This window comes from Thalassophryne amazonica, chromosome 3, assembly GCF_902500255.1.
Source record: "Thalassophryne amazonica chromosome 3, fThaAma1.1, whole genome shotgun sequence".
Classification (NCBI taxonomy): Eukaryota; Metazoa; Chordata; class Actinopteri; order Batrachoidiformes; family Batrachoididae; genus Thalassophryne; species Thalassophryne amazonica.
The window spans coordinates 38,964,075-38,986,582 of record NC_047105.1 but is presented as its reverse complement, the minus strand read 5'-3'; the positions used below and the strand labels follow the sequence as shown (position 1 = coordinate 38,986,582).

The following is a 22,508-nucleotide window of genomic DNA, read 5'->3' as shown; positions in this document are numbered from 1 at the left end:
TGGGGGGGGGGGGGGGGGGGAATGCTCTGAGAGGGTGCTGAGAAATGCTTCATTCCACTGTTTCATCTCAACACTTTTGTTAAAAAGAAAAAGTTTGACCTGTGGGATTAGTCCATAGTCTCAACTATGGACTATAAAAAGTACTCATTCTCAGCAGGAACATAGTGTCTGTCCAATCTGCTATCACAAATTCGATTAATTAGCAGTAACATCACAGTAACTTACTCAAAGGTTCAAAGATGATCATATTAAAGTACTTGCAGCACCTGAACAAAAAAGTGGAGTATTCTGGCAAGCAATAAATAACATGGAGTTTGTATGTTTTGTGTTCCAGCTTCCTGCCACTTCCAAGTCAGGCAGTTTATGTGAATTGGTGATTCTAAATTGACAGTTGGTGTGAGTGAGAGTATGTATGTTTTTGTCTCTCTATATGAGTCAGTCCTCCGATTGGTTGGTGGTCGGTCAAGGGTGTAAGCTGCCTCTCTCCCAATGGCTGCTGGGATAAACTCCACTCCCATGTTACCTGTAAGTGGAATAAGTGGGTTTAGGTAATGAATGAATGTGTTTCAAATGTATTTTGTTCCCAGAACAGGTTCAGAGGCTTGTTTCCAATTGATGGAGTGTTCAATTTCCAAACATGAATACAATACATATAACTTTAAAATACAGTTTTATGTTCTTCACTGCAGCACCTAAATGCATCACCAGGAATCATTGTTAGAGTTCAACCTCTTTCTAGGTCCTCGGGGTTGGTCTACTACAACGTAATATGTTGTATTTTCGCACTGAAAACCTGTTAAAGGTTTTCTGCTGGAAAATGCAGGACATGTGAACCATTTTTCTGTCATTCTTCTCATCTTTCATCTATTTTCTTGTCAATTCCTTCCGGTATTGTACTAATCCACGTTGGCGCTTAGTCAGTGTTCAGGTGCCACACATTTAGAAAAAAGCAAAATCTCTCCATCTCTCCTCTGGTTAATCTATCAGGCTGTCCGCTTGTGTCAGGCTGTCGCGTAGCAGCAAATTCATGAATGACTGATCGCCGTCTGAGGTGCTTGGAGAAGGAGGCGCTGCCAAGACGAACCCTGTGAGGCTGAGGTAGTAGTGTTTGTGCACGTCAATCAGCGCTGCCTATGACCTTGTGTCAAATCAGACAGGCACCATTGCTTTAAAACAGAGGACACAGAGAGGAGGACCACTTCACTGCAGCACTCAGCCAGATCACCAGAAGTTCAGAATGGAATCAAAGATAAAGAGCTAAAGGCAGAGTTACACTATGATGTTAGAACAATGAAATTCTGAACATCAGCGTAACTGTGGATGCTGTGGAGGGATGAACAAAAATGTTGCCTGGTAACAGAAGAGATCTTTTTCAATGCAGGGGCCAAAAATACATTTTTCATACAAATCTAAAGATTAAATGTTAGTTTAGCACTTTTATATCAAGTTGAAATATATGAGGTCATGCTACAGTAGATCTGTACTCCCTCCTGTACTCTGTGTAGGTAATACATTATACACTTTAAGGCATTATGTACTTGTATTACATAAAAAAAAACAACTCCTAGTGACGTAATGGCATATGTTGATGACTGAGTGGGTGAGTGAGAGGGTTAGCCTGCCCCACCCAGCTAGATTTTAATGCAATCAAATGAATCAAATCTAGGTTTAAGTCTTCCATGTGACTTCTGGAAAACTGCACCTGGATTTGCATGCTTTGATTTTAAGAATTTTTTTTTCTGTTGCACGCCACCATTGACCTGTATACTGTAGGATGCAACAAGCAAAAGTTGCCCTTCCCACAATTTCTCCAGTCACAGTCACAGGAGCCTGTTATGTTTTCAGAGTCATTGGTGTCTTGGTGACTCCTCTCACTTCCTGGACACTTCTGAACACTCATTTTTTTTATTTTTTATTTTTTTTAGAACTGCGTATTCCAGATAGATTTACCCTACAGTACAAAGCTGTTGGCATTCCTTAACCTTCAGGAGTCCATTAATGTTTCTTTGTGTTCTGGATCTCGCTAAGGGTTAATGGTTGATGTCATCAATCCATCTCCTGTCTGCAAAGTGATGATTTCTATTAAACATTTGGATATTTCTTTATCTCAGATTGAGGAAGAGCATTACCTGCATAGTGATAGACCAGAAGCAGTACCATTTTGGCTGTCAAGTAGCTTCTTTGGACATGATCAATGAAGGTAAATGTCCTGGTGCTTCTTGTGTTACTGTGTGTTTGTGAGATTTGGGACACTAACCAATGACCTAAGGCAATGACTGGATGCCTTTTGTACTTGGTGTGTTTGGAGGATCCTTGCATACCCATAAAATGACTTTATGTCAAATGAGTGGTTGCATAGGAAAACTGAGATGATTATAAGAGGGTGAAGGAGTGTCAGGTACCACATTTGCACCATGTCAACTTCAATCAATCAACTTTTTTCTTATAAAGCGCCAAATCACAACAAACAGTTGCCCCAAGGCGCTCCATATTGCAAGGCAAGGCCATACAATAACCATGAAAAACCCCAACGGTCAAAACGACCCCCTATGAGCAAGCACTTGGCCACAGTGGGAAGGAAAAACTCCCTTTTAACAGGAAGAAACCTCCAGCAGAACCAGGCTCAGGGAGGGGCAGTCTTCTGCTGAGACTGATTGGGGCTGAGGAAGAGAACCATGAAAAAGACATGCCGAGAAGGGGGGCAGAGATCGATCACTAATGATTAAATGCAGAGTGATGCATACGGAGCAAAAAAAGAAAGAAACAGTGCATCATGGGAACCCCCCCACAGTCTATGTCTAAAGCAACATAACCAAGGGATGGTCCAGGGTCACCCGATCCAGCCCTAACTATAAGCCTTAGCGAAAAGGAAAGTTTTAAGCCTAATCTTAAAAGTAGAGAGGGTATCTGTCTCCCTGATCTGAATTGGGAGCTGGTTCCACAGGAGAGGAGCCTGAAAGCTGAAGGCTCTGCCTCCCATTCTACTCTTACAAACCCTAGGAACTACAAGTAAGCCCGCAGTCTGAGAGCGAAGCGCTCTAATGGGGTAATATGGTACTACGAGGTCCCTAAGATAAGATGGGACCTGATTATTCAAAACCTTATAAGTAAGAAGAAGAATTTTAAATTCTATTCTAGAATTAACAGGAAGCCAATGAAGAGAGGCCAACACGGGTGAGATATGCTCTCTCCTGCTAGTCCCCGTCAGTACTCTAGCTGCAGCATTCTGAACCAACTGAAGGCTTTTTGGGGAACTTTTAGGACAACCTGATAATAATGAATTACAATAGTCCAGCCTAGAGGAAATAAATGCATGAATTAGTTTTTCAGCATCACTCTGAGACAAGACCTTTCTGATTTTAGAGATATTGTGTAAATGAAAAAAGGCAGTCCTACATATTTGTTTAATATGCGCTTTGAATGACATATCCTGATCAAAAATAACTCCAAGATTTCTCACAGTATTACCAGAGATCAGGGAAATGCCATCCAGAGTAACGATCTGGTTAGACACCATGCTTCTAAGATTTGTGGGGCCAAGTACAATAACTTCAGTTTTATCTGAGTTTAAAAGCAGGAAATTAGAGGTCATCCATGTCTTTATGTCTGTAAGACAATCCTGCAGTTTAGCTAATTGGTGTGTATCCTCTGGCTTCATGGATAGATAAAGCTGGGTATCATCTGCGTAACAATGAAAATTTAAGCAATACCGTCTAATAATACTGCCCAAGGGAAGCATGTATAAAGTGAATAAAATTGGTCCTAGCACAGAACCTTGTGGAACTCCATAATTAACTTTAGTCTGTGAAGAAGATTCCCCATTTACATGAACAAACTGTAATCTATTAGACAAATATGATTCAAACCACCGCAGCGCAGTGCCTTTAATACCTATGACATGCTCTAATCTCTGTAATAAAATTTTATGGTCAACAGTATCAAAAGCAGCACTGAGGTCCAACAGAACAAGCACAGAGATAAGTCCACTGTCCAAAGCCATAAGAAGATCATTTGTAACCTTCACTAATGCTGTTTCTGTACTATGATGAATTCTAAAACCTGACTGAAACTCTTCAAATAGACCATTCCTCTGCAGGTGATCAGTTAGCTGTTTTACAACTACCCTCTCAAGAATCTTTGAGAGAAAAGGAAGGTTGGAGATTGGCCTATAATTAGCTAAGATAGCTGGGTCAAGTGATGGCTTTTCAAGTAATGGTTTAATTACTGCCACCTTAAAGGCCTGTGGTACATAACCAACTAACAAAGATAGATTGATCATATTTAAGATTGAAGCATTAAATAATGGTAGGACTTCCTTGAGCAGCCTGGCAGGAATGGGGTCTAATAAGCATGTTGATGGTTTGGATGAAGTAACTAATGAAAATAACTCAGACAGAACAATCGGAGAGAAAGAGTCTAACCAAATACCGGCATCACTGAAAGCAGCCAAAGATAACGATACATCTTTGGGATGGTTATGAGTAATTTTTTCTCTAATAGTCAAAATTTTGTTAGCAAAGAAAGTCATGAAGTCATCACTAGTTAACGTTAATGGAATACTCAGCTCAATAGAGCTCTGACTCTTTGTCAGCCTGGCTACAGTGCTGAAAAGAAACCTGGGGTTGTTCTTATTTTCTTCAATTAGTGATGAGTAGAAAGATGTCCTAGCTTCACGGAGGGCTTTCTTATAGAGCAACAAACTCTTTTTCCAGGCTAAGTGAAGATCTTCTAAATTAGTGAGACGCCATTTCCTCTCCAACTTACGGGTTATCTGCTTTAAGCTACGAGTTTGTGAGTTATACCACGGAGTCAATCAATCAATCAACTTTTTTCTTATATAGCGCCAAATCACAACAAACAGTTGCCCCAAGGCGCTCCACATTGCAAGGCAAGGCCATACAATAATTATGAAAAACCCCAACGGTCAAAACGACCCCCTATGAGCAAGCACTTGGCCACAGTGGGAAGGAAAAACTCCCTTTTAACAGGAAGAAACCTCCAGCAGAACCAGGCTCAGGGAGGGGCAGTCTTCTGCTGAGACTGGTTGGGGCTGAGGGAAAGAACCAGGAAAAAGAGATCGATCACTAATGATTAAATGCAGAGTGATGCATACGGAGCAAAAAGAGAAAGAAACAGTGCATCATGGGAACCCCCCCACAGTCTACGTCTAAAGCAACATAACCAAGGGATGGTCCAGGGTCACCCGATCCAGCCCTAACTATAAGCCTTAGCGAAAAGGAAAGTTTTAAGCCTAATCTTAAAAGTAGAGAGGGTATCTGTCTCCCTGATCTGAATTGGGAGCTGGTTCCACAGGAGAGGAGCCTGAAAGCTGAAGGCTCTGCCTCCCATTCTACTCTTACAAACCCTAGGAACTACAAGTAAGCCCGCAGTCTGAGAGCGAAGCGCTCTAATGGGGGAATATGGTACTACGAGGTCCCTAAGATAAGATGGGACCTGATTATTCAAAACCTTATAAGTAAGAAGAAGAATTTTAAATTCTATTCTAGCATTAACAGGAAGCCAATGAAGGGAGGCCAACACGGGTGAGATATGCTCTCTCCTGCTAGTCCCCGTCAGTACTCTAGCTGCAGCATTCTGAACCAACTGAAGGCTTTTTAGGGAACTTTTAGGACAACCTGATAATAATGAATTACAATAGTCCAGCCTAGAGGAAATAAATGCATGAATTAGTTTTTCAGCATCACTCTGAGACAAGACCTTTCTGATTTTAGAGATATTGCGTAAATGCAAAAAGGCAGTCCTACATATTTGTTTAATATGCGCTTTGAATGACATATCCTGATCAAAAATAACTCCAAGATTTCTCACAGTATTACTAGAGATCAGGGAAATGCCATCCAGAGTAACGATCTGGTTAGACACCATGCTTCTAAGATTTGTAGGGCCAAGTACAATAACTTCAGTTTTATCTGAGTTTAAAAGCAGGAAATTAGAGGTCATCCATGTCTTTATGTCTGTAAGACAATCCTGCAGTTTAGCTAATTGGTGTGTATCCTCTGGCTTCATGGATAGATAAAGCTGGGTATTATCTGCGTAACAATGAAAATTTAAGCAATACCGTCTAATAATACTGCCCAAGGGAAGCATGTATAAAGTGAATAAAATTGGTCCTAGCACAGAACCTTGTGGAACTCCATAATTAACTTTAGTCTGTGAAGAAGATTCCCCATTTACATGAACAAACTGTAATCTATTAGACAAATATGATTCAAACCACCGCAGCGCAATGCCTTTAATACCTATGACATGCTCTAATCTCTGTAATAAAATTTTATGGTCAACAGTATCAAAAGCAGCACTGAGGTCCAACAGAACAAGCACAGAGATAAGTCCACTGTCCGAAGCCATAAGAAGATCATTTGTAACCTTCACTAATGCTGTTTCTGTACTATGATGAATTCTAAAACCTGACTGAAACTCTTCAAATAGACCATTCCTCTGCAGGTGATCAGTTAGCTGTTTTACAACTACCCTCTCAAGAATCTTTGAGAGAAAAGGAAGGTTGGAGATTGGCCTATAATTAGCTAAGATAGCTGGGTCAAGTGATGGCTTTTTAAGTAATGGTTTAATTACTGCCACCTTAAAGGCCTGTGGTACATAACCAACTAACAAAGATAGATTGATCATATTTAAGATTGAAGCATTAAATAATGGTAGGACTTCCTTGAGCAGCCTGGCAGGAATGGGGTCTAATAAGCATGTTGATGGTTTGGATGAAGTAACTAATGAAAATAACTCAGACAGAACAATCGGAGAGAAAGAGTCTAACCAAATACCGGCATCACTGAAAGCAGCCAAAGATAACGATACATCTTTGGGATGGTTATGAGTAATTTTTTCTCTAATAGTCAAAATTTTGTTAGCAAAGAAAGTCATGAAGTCATTACTAGTTAAAGTTAATGGAATACTCAGCTCAATAGAGCTCTGACTCTTTGTCAGCCTGGCTACAGTGCTGAAAAGAAACCTGGGGTTGTTCTTATTTTCTTCAATTAGTGATGAGTAGAAAGATGTCCTAGCTTCACGAAGGGCTTTCTTATAGAGCAACAAACTCTTTTTCCAGGCTAAGTGAAGATCTTCTAAATTAGTGAGACGCCATTTCCTCTCCAACTTACGGGTTATCTGCTTTAAGCTACGAGTTTGTGAGTTATACCACGGAGTCAGACACTTCTGATTTAAAGCTCTCTTTTTCAGAGGAGCTACAGCATCCAAAGTTGTCTTCAATGAGGATGTAAAACTATTGACGAGATACTCTAACTCCCTTACAGAGTTTAGGTAGCTACTCTGCTCTGTGTTGGTATATGACATTAGAGAACATAAAGAAGGAATCATATCCTTAAACCTAGTTACAGCGCTTTCTGAAAGACTTCTAGTGTAATGAAACTTATTCCCCACTGCAGGGTAGTCCATCAGGGTAAATGTAAATGTTATTAAAAATGATCAGACAGAAGGGAGTTTTCAGGGAATACTGTTAAGTCTTCTATTTCCATACCATAAGTCAGAACAAGATCTAAAATATGATTAAAGTGGTGGGTGGACTCATTTACTTTTTGAGCAAAGCCGATAGAGTCTAATAATAGATTAAATGCAGTGTTGAGGCTGTCATTCTCAGCATCTGTGTGGATGTTAAAATCGCCCACTATAATTATCTTATCTGAGCTAAGCACTAAGTCAGACAAAAGGTCTGAAAATTCACAGAGAAACTCACAGTAACGACCAGGTGGACGATAGATAATAACAAATAAAACTGGTTTTTGGGACTTCCAATTTGGATGGACAAGACTAAGAGACAAGCTTTCAAATGAATTAAAGCTCTGTCTAGGTTTTTGATTAATTAATAAGCTGGAATGGAAGATTGCTGCTAATCCTCCGCCCCGGCCCGTGCTACGAGCATTCTGACAGTTAGTGTGACTCGGGGGTGTTGACTCATTTAAACTAACATATTCATCCTGCTGTAACCAAGTTTCTGTTAGGCAGAATAAATCAATACGTTGCTCAATTATTATATCATTTACCAACAGGGACTTAGAAGAAAGAGACCTAATGTTTAATAGACCACATTTAACTGTTTTAGTCTGTGGTGCAATTGAAGGTGCTATATTATTTTTTCTTTTTGAATTTTTATGCTTAAATAGATTTTTGCTAGTTATTGGTGGTCTGGGAGGAGGCACCGTCTCTACGGGGATGGGGTAATAAGGGGATGGCAGGGGGAGAGAAGCTGCAGAGAGGTGTGTAAGACTACAACTCTGCTTCCTGGTCCCAACCCTGGATAGTCACGGTTTGGAGGATCCAAAAAAATTGGCCAGATTTCTAGAAATGAGAGCTGCTCCATCCAAAGTGGGATGGATGCCGTCTCTCCTAACAAGACCAGGTTTTCCCCAGAAGCTTTGCCAATTATCAATGAAGCCCACCTCATTTTTTGGACACCACTCAGACAGCCAGCAATTCAAGGAGAACATGCGGCTAAACATGTCACTCCCGGTCTGATTGGGGAGGGGCCCAGAGAAAACTACAGAGTCCGACATTGTTTTTGCAAAGTTACACACCGATTTAATGTTAATTTTAGTGACCTCCGATTGGCGTAACCGAGTGTCATTACTGCCGACGTGAATTACAATCTTACCAAATTTACGCTTAGCCTTAGCCAGCAATTTCAAATGTCCTTCGATGTCGCCTGCTCTGGCCCCCGGAAGACAATTGACAATGGTTGCTGGTGTCGCTAACTTCACATTTCTCAAAACAGAGTCGCCAATAACCAGAGTTTGATCCTCGGCGGGTGTGTCGTCGAGTGGGGAAAAACGGTTAGAGATGTGAACGGGTTGACGGTGTACACGGGGCTTCTGTTTAGGGCTACGCTTCCTCCTCACAGTCACCCAGTCAGCCTGCTTTCCCGACTGCACGGGATCTACCAGGGGGGAACTAACGGCGGCTAAGCTACCTTGGTCCGCACCGACTACAGGGGCCTGGCTAGCTGTAGAATTTTCCACGGTGCGGAGCCGAGCCTCCACTTCGCCCAGCCTGGCCTCCAAAGCTACGAATAAGCTGCACTTATTACAAGTACCGTTACTGCTAAAGGAGGCCGAGGAATAACTAAACATTTCACACCCAGAGCAGAAAAGTGCGGGAGAGACAGGAGAAGCCGCCATGCTAATCGGCTAAGAGCTAGTAGCTACGCTAAGCTAGCGGATTCCCAAAAACACACAAAGTGAATAATGTGCAAATAATCCAGAGGTGATTCAGCAGAAGGAGTGCCCCAATCAAGGCACCAAACAGGCCATGAAGCAGCACAGGCAACGCACGACAACGGTGCTAAAATAAAAAAAAAAATAAATAAATAAAATAAAAACGAAAGCGTTAGCAAGCTAGTTAGCCTGCCAACGCTAATGAAAGTTAGCTGATAAAAGTGCTCCGTCGCGATGTTTCGACCGTTAGAGGTCTTCCTTAGGCGTTGGAGCACAGTAAAAAGTTAAAAAAAAAAAAAAATTAAAAAGTAAAAAAGTCTTGAAAAAGACTGTTAGTTCAAGTCCAAAGCAGCAGGTAGCAGTCTCTGTGTAAACAGTCCCAACACTGCCCCACACTGCAAACTGTTCCTGATGCATGTGATGTGTTTCTGAGGGCATGGTCAGCATGCAGGTGTTTCAGTGTTGAGTACCCCAGCTCATTATTGCTCACCTTTCACCTGGGCGGTGCGGCTATATGGCTACTTTTGAAATATGGAGATGGACCTGTTGTCTGCCTGGGTGGGTGCTACCTCGGACCAGGGGAGGTTCCATGTTGTACTGGATGTGGTGATCGGCGGCGTCGATTCATGATGTCAGACCTGGCATGAAATTATATATGGTTTGCCCAATTATCTACCGGCGCTGAAAATGGAGGTACAACGTACACAAGTCTCTGTAAATCCTAAATGATTAATGTAACGTTTTTATGAAATCCCTTCAATTAAATTGAAAGGTCTACACTGTAAGCACATCTTGTTTCATTTAAACTCTATTGTATTTGGGAGGTGATGGTCTAGTGGTTAAAGCGTTGGGCTTGAGACCAGAGGATCCTTGGTTCAAATCCCAGCCTGACCAGAAAATCACTAAGGGCTCTTGGGTAAGGTCCTTAATCCCCTAGTTGCTCCCGGTGTGTAATGTGTACCTTGTATGGCAGCATCCTCACATTGGGGTGAATGTGAGGCATTATTGTAAAGCACTTTGAGCACCTGATGCAGATAGAAAATGCAGTCTATTTATATATTCCATTTATTGTGATGGGGTACAGAAGCAAAAGTACAAAAAAAATCTGTCACTGTCCAAATACCTGTGGACCATCTCTACGTATAGTCCCTTGATTTGGTTTGTGTTCTCACCATAGGTGGCAGAACTACACTGAGCATAACTTTCACAAGCAGACCATCGATCATTTGTTTGGTCTGTACCTCAGTTTGAATACAATTTTATACCTCCCAAACCAAAACAAACTATCTGATAAAACAAACAAGTACTTTTGAAATGGACCAAATGGATAGGTGAGAAAGCTCTCTTGATCTTAAAAGTTTGCATCATTCAAGCCAACAGGGGTTTGGTTTGCAGTTCTGTCTTTCAGCAAAAATAAATAATTTGTATTACAACAGTTCATGTTGGGCTCAGTATAAGATTCTGTTTGACATTTGCAAAAAGTACACATACAGTATACACTTCAAAGTTTGACCAAAACCTAACTAAACATTTCATTGCTATGCCTGCAGGTACAATGGTGAACAAAGAGAATTGATGTAGAGGGGATATATCCCCTACTGGTGGTTGGCTCTCACTGCGGTATTGTATCACTTCCTGTTCCGGAGCACAGCTGTGTTTTTCTGTATCTGTTAGCTGTTTAATCTGCGCAGTTAGATTGATCTAGTTATCTAGATTACGATTTGTTTCCCAGTGTAATCTTTACGTGCCTTAACTAAAGCACTCCTTCTGCTGAATCACCTCTAAATTATTTACACATTATTCACTTTGCGTGTTTTTAGGAATCCGCTAGGTTAGCGTAGCTACTAGCTCTTAGCCGATTTAGCATGGCGGCTTCTCCTGTCTCTCCCGCACTTTTCTGCTCTGGGTGTGAAATGTTTAGTTATTCCTCGGCCTCCTTTAGCAGTAACGGTACTTGTAATAAGTGTAGCTTATTCGTAGCTTTGGAGGCCAGGCTGGGCGAATTGGAGACTCGGCTCCGCACCGTGGAAAATTCTACAGCTAGCCAGGCCCCTGTAGTCGGTGCGGACCAAGGTAGCTTAGCCGCCGTTAGTTCCCCCCTGGCAGATCCCGAGCAGCCGGGAAAGCAGGCTGACTGGGTGACTGTGAGGAGGAAGCGTAGCCCTAAACAGAAGCCCTGTGTACACCGCCAACCCGTTCACATTTCTAACCGTTTTTCCCCACTCGACGACACACCCGCCGAGGATCAAACTCTGGTTATTGGTGACTCTGTTTTGAGAAATGTGAAGTTAGCGACACCAGCAACCATAGTCAATTGTCTTCCGGGGGCCAGAGCAGGCGACATTGAAGGAAATTTGAAACTGCTGGCTAAGGCTAAGCGTAAATTTGGTAAGATTGTAATTCACGTCGGCAGTAATGACACCCGGTTACGCCAATCGGAGGTCACTAAAATTAACATTAAATCGGTGTGTAACTTTGCAAAAACAATGTCGGACTCTGTAGTTTTCTCTGGGCCCCTCCCCAATCAGACCGGGAGTGACATGTTTAGCCGCATGTTCTCCTTGAATTGCTGGCTGTCTGAGTGGTGTCCAAAAAATGAGGTGGGCTTCATAGATAATTGGCAAAGCTTCTGGGGAAAACCTGGTCTTGTTAGGAGAGACGGCATCCATCCCACTTTGGATGGAGCAGCTCTCATTTCTAGAAATCTGGCCAATTTTCTTAAATCCTCCAAACCGTGACTATCCAGGGTTGGGACCAGGAAGCAGAGTTGTAGTCTTACACACCTCTCTGCAGCTTCTCTCCCCCTGCCATCCCCTCATTACCCCATCCCCGTAGAGACGGTGCCTGCTCCCAATAACCAGCAAAAATCTATTTAAGCATAAAAATTCAAAAAGAAAAAATAATATAGCACCTTCAACTGCACCACAGACTAAAACAGTTAAATGTGGTCTATTAAACATTAGGTCTCTCTCTTCTAAGTCCCTGTTGGTAAATGATATAATAATTGATCAACATATTGATTTATTCTGCCTTACAGAAACCTGGTTACAGCAGGATGAATATGTTAGTTTAAATGAGTCAACACCCCCGAGTCACACTAACTGTCAGAATGCTCGTAGCACGGGCCGGGGTGGAGGATTAGCAGCAATCTTCCATTCCAGCTTATTAATTAATCAAAAACCCAGACAGAGCTTTAATTCATTTGAAAGCTTGTCTCTTAGTCTTGTCCATCCAAATTGGAAGTCCCAAAAACCAGTTTTATTTGTTATTATCTATCGTCCACCTGGTCGTTACTGTGAGTTTCTCTGTGAATTTTCAGACCTTTTGTCTGACTTAGTGCTTAGCTCAGATAAGATAATTATAGTGGGCGATTTTAACATCCACACAGATGCTGAGAATGACAGCCTCAACACTGCATTTAATCTATTATTAGACTCTATTGGCGTTGCTCAAAAAGTAAATGAGTCCACCCACCACTTTAATCATATCTTAGATCTTGTTCTGACTTATGGTATGGAAATAGAAGACTTAACAGTATTCCCTGAAAACTCCCTTCTGTCTGATCATTTCTTAATAACATTTACATTTACTCTGATGGACTACCCAGCAGTGGGGAATAAGTTTCATTACACTAGAAGTCTTTCAGAAAGCGCTGTAACTAGGTTTAAGGATATGATTCCTTCTTTATGTTCTCTAATGCCATATACCAACACAGTGCAGAGTAGCTACCTAAACTCTGTAAGTGAGATACAGTATCTCGTCAATAGTTTTACATCCTCATTGAAGACAACTTTGGATGCTGTAGCTCCTCTGAAAAAGAGAGCTTTAAATCTTTAAAGCTTTAAGTGTCTGACTCCGTGGTATAACTCACAAACTCGTAGCTTAAAGCAGATAACCCGTAGGTTGGAGAGGAAATGGAGTCTCACTAATTTAGAAGATCTTCACTTACCCTGGAAAAAGAGTCTGTTGCTCTATAAAAAAGCCCTCTGTAAAGCTAGGACATCTTTCTACTCATCACTAATTGAAGAAAATAAGAACAACCCCAGGTTTCTTTTCAGCACTGTAGCCAGGCTGACAAAGAGTCAGAGCTCTATTGAGCTGAGTATTCCATTAACTTTAACTAGTAATGACTTCATGACTTTCTTTGCTAACAAAATTTTAACTATTAGAGAAAAAATTACTCATAACCATCCCAAAGACTTATCGTTATCTTTGGCTGCTTTCAGTGATGCCGGTATTTGGTTAGACTCTTTCTCTCCGATTGTTCTGTCTGAGTTATTTTCATTAGTTACTTCATCCAAACCATCAACATGTTTATTAGACCCTATTCCTACCAGGCTGCTCAAGGAAGCCCTACCATTATTTAATGCTTCGATCTTAAATATGATCAATCTATCTTTGTTAGTTGGCTATGTACCACAGGCTTTTAAGGTGGCAGTAATTAAACCATCACTTAAAAAGCCATCACTTGACCCAGCTATCTTAGCTAATTATAGGCCAATCTCCAACCTTCCTTTTCTCTCAAAAATTCTTGAAAGGGTAGTTGTAAAACAGCTAACTGATCATCTGCAGAGGAATGGTCTATTTGAAGAGTTTCAGTCAGGGTTTACAATTTATCATACTACAGAAACAGCATTAGTGAAGGTTACAAATTATCTTCTTATGGCCTCAGACAGTGGAATCATCTCTGTGCTTGTTCTGTTAGACCTCAGTGCTGCTTTTGATACTGTTGACCATAAAATTTTATTACAGAGATTAGAGCATGCCATAGGTATTAAAGGCACTGCGCTGCGGTGGTTTGAATCATATTTGTCTAATAGATTACAATTTGTTCATGTAAATGGGGAATCTTCTTCACAGACTAAAGTTAATTATGGAGTTCCACAAGGTTCTGTGCTAGGACCAATTTTATTCACTTTATACATGCTTCCCTTAGGCAGTATTATTAGACGGTATTGCTTAAATTTTCATTGTTACGCAGATGATACCCAGCTTTATCTATCCATGAAGCCAGAGGACACACACCAATTAGCTAAACTGCAGGATTGTCTTACAGACATAAAGACATGGATGACCTCTTATTTCCTGCTTTTAAACTCAGATAAAACTGAAGTTATTGTACTTGGCCCCACAAATCTTAGAAACATGGTGTCTAACCAGATCCTTACTCTGGATGGCATTACCCTGACCTCTAGTAATACTGTGAGAAATCTTGGAGTCATTTTTGATCAGGATATGTCATTCAAAGCGCATATTAAACAAATATGTAGGACTGCTTTTTTGCATTTACGCAATATCTCTAAAATCAGAAAGGTCTTGTCTCAGAGTGATGCTGAAAAACTAATTCATGCATTTATTTCCTCTAGGCTGGACTATTGTAATTCATTATTATCAGGTTGTCCTAAAAGTTCCCTAAAAAGCCTTCACTTAATTCAAAATGCTGCAGCTAGAGTACTGACGGGGACTAGAAGGAGAGAGCATATCTCACTCATATTGGCCTCTCTTCATTGGCTTCCTGTTAATTCTAGAATAGAATTTAAAATTCTTGTTCTTACTTATAAGGTTTTGAATAATCAGGTCCCATCTTATCTTAGGGACCTCGTAGTACCATATCACCCCAATAGAGCGCTTCGCTCTCAGACTGCAGGCTTACTTGTAGTTCCTAGGGTTTGTAAGAGTAGAATGGGAGGCAGAGCTTTCAGCTTTCAGGCTCCTCTCCTGTGGAACCAGCTCCCAATTCAGATCAGGGAGACAGACACCCTCTCTACTTTTAAGATTAGGCTTAAAACTTTCCTTTTTGCTAAAGCTTATAGTTAGGGCTGGATCAGGTGACCCTGAACCATCCCTTAGTTATGCTGCTATAGACGTAGACTGCTGGGGGGTTCCCATGATGCACTGTTTCTTTCTCTTTTTGCTCTGTATGCACCACTCTGCATTTAATCATTAGTGATCGATCTCTGCTCCCCTCCACAGCATGTCTTTTTCCTGGTTCTCTCCCTCAGCCCCAACCAGTCCCAGCAGAAGACTGCCCCTCCCTGAGCCTGGTTCTGCTGGAGGTTTCTTCCTGTTGAAGGGGAGTTTTTCCTTGCCACTGTGGCCAGGTGCTTGCTCACGGGGGGTCGTTTTGACCGTTGGGGTTTTACATAATTGTTGTATGGCCTTGCCTTACAGTATGAAGCGCCTTGGGGCAACTGTTTGTTGTGATTTGGCGCTATATAAAAAAATTGATTGATTGATTGATATCCGTGCACTTGCATATTTTATATTATAATCAATCCCAAATTTTGATTCAGTGTCCTGTCAAACATCACTCAGTGCAGGAACATTTTTTGGAACTATTCCCTGGTCTTTTTACAACCATAAGATTCTCAGGTCTTTCACTTATACAAGCTGTGTTTTAAGGACAGCGCTACAAAGGCTTAATTTACACCTGGTATTAAAAACGTGTCTCCTTTCCAGATTGTATTGAGATGGGATTTAAACTTGATAACATTTATATCTTCCATTAATACATGGCTTCCAAAGCTCTGATTGCCAGTCAAAACCTTCACCACTGAGCTACAGAGCTGTCCTTTGAAGGCTGCAGGAACCTGCCTCATATCAGGAAGGACATGGAAGTATAACAAAAAAAAAAATTTAAATCACACACCATCAAAAAACACTGCATTTATCAAGCGGGCAATACAAATATGATCCATCTGTTCCTCTGTGAATGACCAATGGTCACTGACATACAATCATGAAATGACATGAATGAGAAACAGTGTGCTCTGATCATGTCCACATCTACTGGTCCAGTGCGTCCAGTCGCCCTGCGCGTGTCCTGCCCGACACGTGTGTCTTCTGGACAGCACGCCATAGCACAGACACCGCGTCCTGTGTAACAGAGCTCATGTGGGTCACGTGACAGTCAGATCGCCCGCTGCGTGTTCTGATCTGATGGTCCATTTCAAGCTGGGGTCTAGCCTGTCAATGGGCTGCAGTGTGCGCATGCTCACTCGCGATATATGTTTTTATTTATGTCCTATGTAAGGGCAGCAAGCAGACACACACACATCACAGTGAGCGTGACACCTTGAATTTGGCCAACACCTGCCGCGAGAGGGTTCGATGTGCTCACACAGGGCATACTTGTCTTTCAGCCGCTGGTGTGCGCAAATAGTTATAGCAACAGGTGTACGAGGCATTCGAGGCAGGGACGATTTTACACATTTTGCACACAATTCCTGCTTCATACACACTTCGTGCGCACTTTGACCAAACTTCACACTATGTGTGAAGGGGCCCTAAAGTTGGGCATCATGGCCATAGCTTGGAAAATGAGTGTTCCAGTAAAAGAAATAGACTGGGTGTTGGGTAAGGTTGTTTAAAATAGTGGCTGAGGAGCTGAGGGTGAGGAAATGTTGAGTGAACTTTACTTTGCAGACGATACTGTGCGCTTTTCTGAATCAGTGGGTTGCTGTATCTCCATGTGGTGAAAGTGTTGATCTTCTGGAAACATTCATTTTTTCTCAGTAGTGACATTCAGATCTCTGGTATCTTGAGTCATGTTTTGCTGTTTTGCTTTGATCTCCACATTGTTCTGTTTCTGGTGTTATTCTCCATGTTATTCTGTAACTCACCTTTTTTTTTTTCTGTTATTCATCCTTAAGTAATTATTTGTGATCTAGCAAATTCATCTCCAGCACTTTTGGTTTGACATTTGGTCACTGTTTTCTTTATGTAGCTTAACGTCCTGTTTCTGCCCTTCATGTGTTTCTCCATGTGACACCCAGACATGCAGAACTTTATGCATTTAATAGCATTTGAAGAGCTCCCTAGTCACCAGATTGTATTAGATACACCCATCTTTCTATTGTCTGTGTTACAGTGGGGGAGGGTCCACTGGTCCTAACCTCTTTATATTTTTTGATGGTGTATATTGCAACCCCAACCTGATTTTAAAGTTCACAAATAAATGTAATACTTTCAAATAGCTAACAAACCAGATCCAGCTTTGTTCAATTTACAAAAATAAAACATATGATTCTGTTGACATACACCATTAATCACCCTTAATTGTACTGTTGTCTATAAATCTTTTGGATTGAACATCAAATAATAATTCACCATAATTAAATGTTTTTTAATTGTCACACTTTTGTACATAAAACCTACAATAAATGTAAAAACAACTCCAACATGCTCTCAACCCTCTAGAGTGGAATGACGCTCCCTCACTTAAAAAGTCACATGACCTAATTAAGCGGACATAACACTCAATCTGTTGCACTCTGAGGCTCCCTTTAAATATGTGCTGAACGTGGAGACTTCATCCTTTATAGCGCTTTTTAAATTTTATTAATAAGCCTAGTATAACTTGACTTATGAGTATTTTTTACACCATGCGGTTTCATGAATATTATTGTCATTTTTCACTGCATGCACACACGCAGCCTAAAGGATCATTTCCTTCTCTACTGCAGCAGCAAAAGTGGTGGGAATATGACTCCTTCTTCCTCATTGGTTGGCTCCTGAAATTTTCCACCAATTAGAAGTCACTAACCCCATGTGTGTTTGATCACAGCCCACCCATGCCACGTGGATCTGATTGTGTGTGTTTTCTAGGCGTTTTATGAATGTGGAGCAAGTGCTTCAGTTATTTTTTATATTGGAGGAAGATGGAGCATGCAGCACATTGTCAGACTCTGAAACAGACAATGAGGATTCTGTCATGAAAGAGATGATCCCTCTTCTGTTCTGGAGATGCAACCAAAGCAGGTGGATTCACCAATGTGTGTACAGAGATCTGTAGAGAGTGCCGGAGCGCGTGCTTTGGTTTCCAGATCCAAATCTCCGCGCAGACACGCAGTAGAGACACACCCCAGGCTGACTGCTGGAACAACGAGGAAGATGCAGACACTGGACCAGCAGTAAGCAGATTTCAGCCTTGGAGAACACCAGGAGTCCAGGTTGATACACTTTCCACCCAAAGTCCAAAAGACCTTTTTCTTTGTTTTTTGCAACTGACACAATTAGATCAATTTGCACCAACACCAACAAAATTGCTGCAAAAAACAAGCCATTAGGGAAATACAGCTGGACAGACACTGAAATGGAATATCTGTACAGATTTTTTGGACTTCTGATATACAACGTCTGTTAGAAAACTATCCGGCCTTTTTATTTTTTGCAAAAACTATATGGATTTGAATCATGTGCACTTGCATCAGCCAAGCTTGAACCTTCGTGCGCATGCGTGAGTTTTTTCACGACTGTTGGTTGCGTCATTCGCCTGTGAGCACGCTTTGAGTGAGCAGTGGTCCAGCCCCCTCGTCGGATTTTTATTGGGAGGAAAATGTCTGAATGATTTGGAGCTTTGCTGCATCAAATTTTTCTTTTCACGGCTTTCAGGGACGATTCTATGGGGATCACACAGATTAAGGAGTGTTACAACTGGTTTAAAGACAGCGCACAATGGCGGAGGGCGCGCCGCACTCTGAGCGGCAATCGACAGGCTGAAACGACCAGATCATTTCTAAACTGAACACTGTGTTGATCCGGGACGTCGTCTGACTACTACAGAAATGGCAGAAGAGGTGGACATACAACTTTTTCGGCACATTCCACTGTTACAGGACCACAGCACGCCCTCCGCCATTGTGCGCCGTCTTTAAACCGGTTGTAACTCTCCTTAATCTGTGTGATCCCCATAGAATTGTCCCTGAAAGCCGTCTGAATCTTCTGAATGGTTTCCACCTGGCTGTCTCTCACAGTTTCTGGAAAAATTTGATGCAGCAAAGCTCCAAATCGTTCAGACATTTTCCTCACAATAAAAATCCAACGAGGGGGCTGGACCACTGCTCACTCAAAGCATGCTCACAGGCGAATGACGCAACCGACAGGAGTGAAAAAACTCACGCATGCGCATGAAGGTTCAAACTGTTCATGGACCTGGCTACCATGAAGTTTGGGGCACGTGGCACATACAGGGAGAACAGATGAGGATGCCCTAGAGGAAGAGCAAATGCTCTCACAAAAAAATCTGAAAGAGGATCTATAAGATGGATAAGAGAGGGGCCTGTGGTGTTTGTAAAGTGGATGGACACACGGAAGGTGTCTGTGTGCTCCACCATCTATCATGCCTTTTCGGGTGAGACAGTGTGGAGAAGTGTGAAGGATGCGAAAGATGGACGATGGATGGTGAAAGACATTCCCTGTCCTACCCCAGTGTTGGCTTATAATAAAAACATGGGTGGAGTCCACGTCTCTGACCGGCTCATCCAGTACTACGCCACCCAAACTGCACGCTGCTACAGGACAGTGTTGCTGCACTTCCTTGACATTGCAACCACAAATGCACTCATCTTGCATCGTGAGATCAGCAGTGTCAAGCAAGTGCAGCCCATGACACACAAGAACCTTATGGTGGAGCTGGTGTGTCAGCTGTGTAGCACAGACAAAACAGGTGTCCCACAGAACAGGAGCCAGAACCACATTCCTCTGCCGATTGTAACAGGCATAGATTCTTGCCAAAAGGCCACAAAAGGCAGATTGAGGTGCCAACGGTGCCTTCACGTGGACAAGAGGAGTGACACACAATTTTATTTTGACATCTAATTGTTTCTCAATAGATTAGCATTAACATTTCCTGCACTATATTTGTACATATCTTTTTGAAATTCTAAATCTTATTGTGAAATCTGACTGTCTTGTAAATAATTGTACACAAAAAAATGTCTGAAGCATGTCCTGCATTTATGTAAATAGTTGTATTTAACTTTGTTTTTTTGCTACATTTGTACATATGTTTTTGAAATTTCCAATTTATATTTACATTTGAAGTTAGAAAATTGTTCATTAAACAAGTTTGTGGTTTTTACAGTTAAAAAAAACTTTTTCTACTCAGATTTTATGTTTTTGTGTGATTTTAGGTTTACTGTGTTAATACAATAGGTCAGAATGAATGAAAAACTGGAAAGTCACACATATGAGGTTGTGCTGAAAACAATGACACCAAACAAGGCCAGGTAAACACTTTTTAAAGGTAAATTATAAAGGTAAAACCAAAAGCAGTCAAAAACGGCCAATTATACCCTGGACTCCAGAGGATTAATACTAGGATGAGTGGGAAGTGCCTGCTTTTTTGGATAACTCTTTGCTTCCTCCCGAATAAAAACTGCTGCCAATTCACCAGAACTGACTTATTTCATATGCTACTCCTGTTGGGACAGTTTTAAATTAAACTAGCGTGCAATAAATCACACTTTTTCCTTGTCTTTTGCTGCAGCTCTCTGCATTGGAGTCCAAGCCACGTGAAGGCGCCCTGGTATTTTGGTGCTCCCTGTTTTGTCTGTTTTTGTGCGTAAATCGTGTGTCATCGTGCTCCTACACCTGCGAGGAGCTTCTAAACATCAGATCATCAACAACCACGGACATTACGCCACTTTTTTTCATGCCTGCAGCTGAACTGGTTCACTTTTTGGCCAAAAGAGTAAGGCGCCGGTGGAGAGGAAAATGAGCTGGAGCTCTCATGTGCCTCAGACAAAGGGGCACGCGCACGCCCCTACCTGGGATATTTCTCTCCAAAGTCCACTCACTTGGCAACAAGATGGATGAGCTGGCACTGCTGATAACTGGGCATGCAGCAGCCTGAAAGAAACACTGGGACAGAGCAGAAAAACATGAGCTGTTACATTGATCTGTGGGTAATAGTGTTCCATTGCATTGTGGGTAATAATAATGTAGTGAGTCAAAGTTTCACTGTAAAATCAAATACCTCACAGATTATTAGTACACTCAACAAAAATATAAACGCAACACTTTTGGTTTTGCTCCCATTTTGTATGAGATGAACTCAAAGATCTAAAACTTTTTCCACATACACAGTATCACCATTTCCCTCAAATATTGTTCACAAACCAGTCTAAATCTGTGATAGTGAGCACTTCTCCTTTGCTGAGATAATCCATCCCACCTCATAGGTGTGCCATATCAAGATGCTGATTAGACACCATGATTAGTGCACAGGTGTGCCTTAGACTGCCCACAATAAAAGGCCACTCTGAAAGGTGCAGTTTTGTTTTATTGGGGGGGATACCAGTCAGTATCTGGTGTGACCACCATTTGCCTCATGCAGTGCAACACATCTCCTTCGCATAGAGTTGATCAGGTTGTCAACTGTGGCCTGTGGAATGTTGGTCCACTCCTCTTCAATGGCTGTGCGAAGTTGCTGGATATTGGCAGGAACGCGCACGCCCCTACCTGGGATATTTCTCTCCAAAGTCCACTCACTTGGCAACAAGATGGATGAGCTGGCACTGCTGATGAAGAAGAATAGAGATTTCTCCTCATCTTGTGTACTGTGCTTCACGGAGACGTGGTTAAATGCACAGACACCGGACTGCGCGCTCCAACTAGAGGGATTCCAACTCCCGTGCAGACAGAGACCGAGCACTCTCTGGTGGAAAAACAAGAGGTGGAGGACTCTGCTTCTATATCAACAACGCCTGGTGCTCCGATGTGACTGTGATCTCCCAACAGTGCTCTCCCTCTCTGGAATATCTCCTCATAAACTGCAGACCGTTCTACTCTCCACGTGAGTTTAACTCCTTCATACTTTGCTCCGTGTATATTCCACCGAGCACGGACGTGCACAAGGCCGAGCACGCGCTCGCGGATCAGATTATGAGCGTGGAGAGAGACTTTCCGGACTCCCTTGTTATAACTCTCGGTGATTTTAACAAAGGGAATCTCAGTCAGGAATTACCAAAATACAGTTTGTTAAATGCCCGACCAGAGAAGGGAGCACGTTAGATTATTGTTACACGACAGTGAGCGGCGCCTACCGCGCCGTGGCCCATGCAGCTTTGGGACTCTCAGACCACGTGATGGTCCATTTGATCCCCACCCCCACCCCACCCCCCGCTGCCCTCTCGGTTCAAGAGAAGGATGTGAGAAGACATTTCATGAGGCTGAATCCACGTAAGGCCCCAGGCCCAGACTGTGTCTCTCCTGCCACCCTGAGACACTGTGCTGATGAGCTGGCCCCAGTCTTCACAGGGATCTTCAACACCTCCCTGGAGTCATGCCACGTTCCAGTCTGTTTCAATTCCTCTATCATAGTTCCAGTCCCCAAGAAACCACGCGTCACTGGACTTAATGACTACAGGCCTGTGGCTGTCACGTCTGTAGTCATGAAGACCTTCGAACGCCTGGTTTTATCCCACCTGAAGTCCATCACCGACATCCTCCTGGACCCCCTGCAGTTTGCGTACAGAGCCAACAGGTCTGTAGATGACGCCATAAACCTGGCCCTGCACTCCATCC

The 22,508-nt window shown here is 42.2% G+C and overlaps 1 long non-coding RNA gene across 1 annotated transcript; it reads right to left on the bottom strand.

The window, feature by feature from the left end:
* Positions 1-356: 356 nt before the first annotated feature.
* LOC117507897 lies at positions 357-18,741 on the bottom strand. Its single transcript, XR_004559869.1, has 3 exons — positions 18,731-18,741; positions 1,761-1,767; positions 357-426 (listed from the first exon to the last, which is right to left on the bottom strand). It is a non-coding gene; the product is annotated as an uncharacterized LOC117507897 (long non-coding RNA).
* Positions 18,742-22,508: the final 3,767 nt, after the last annotated feature.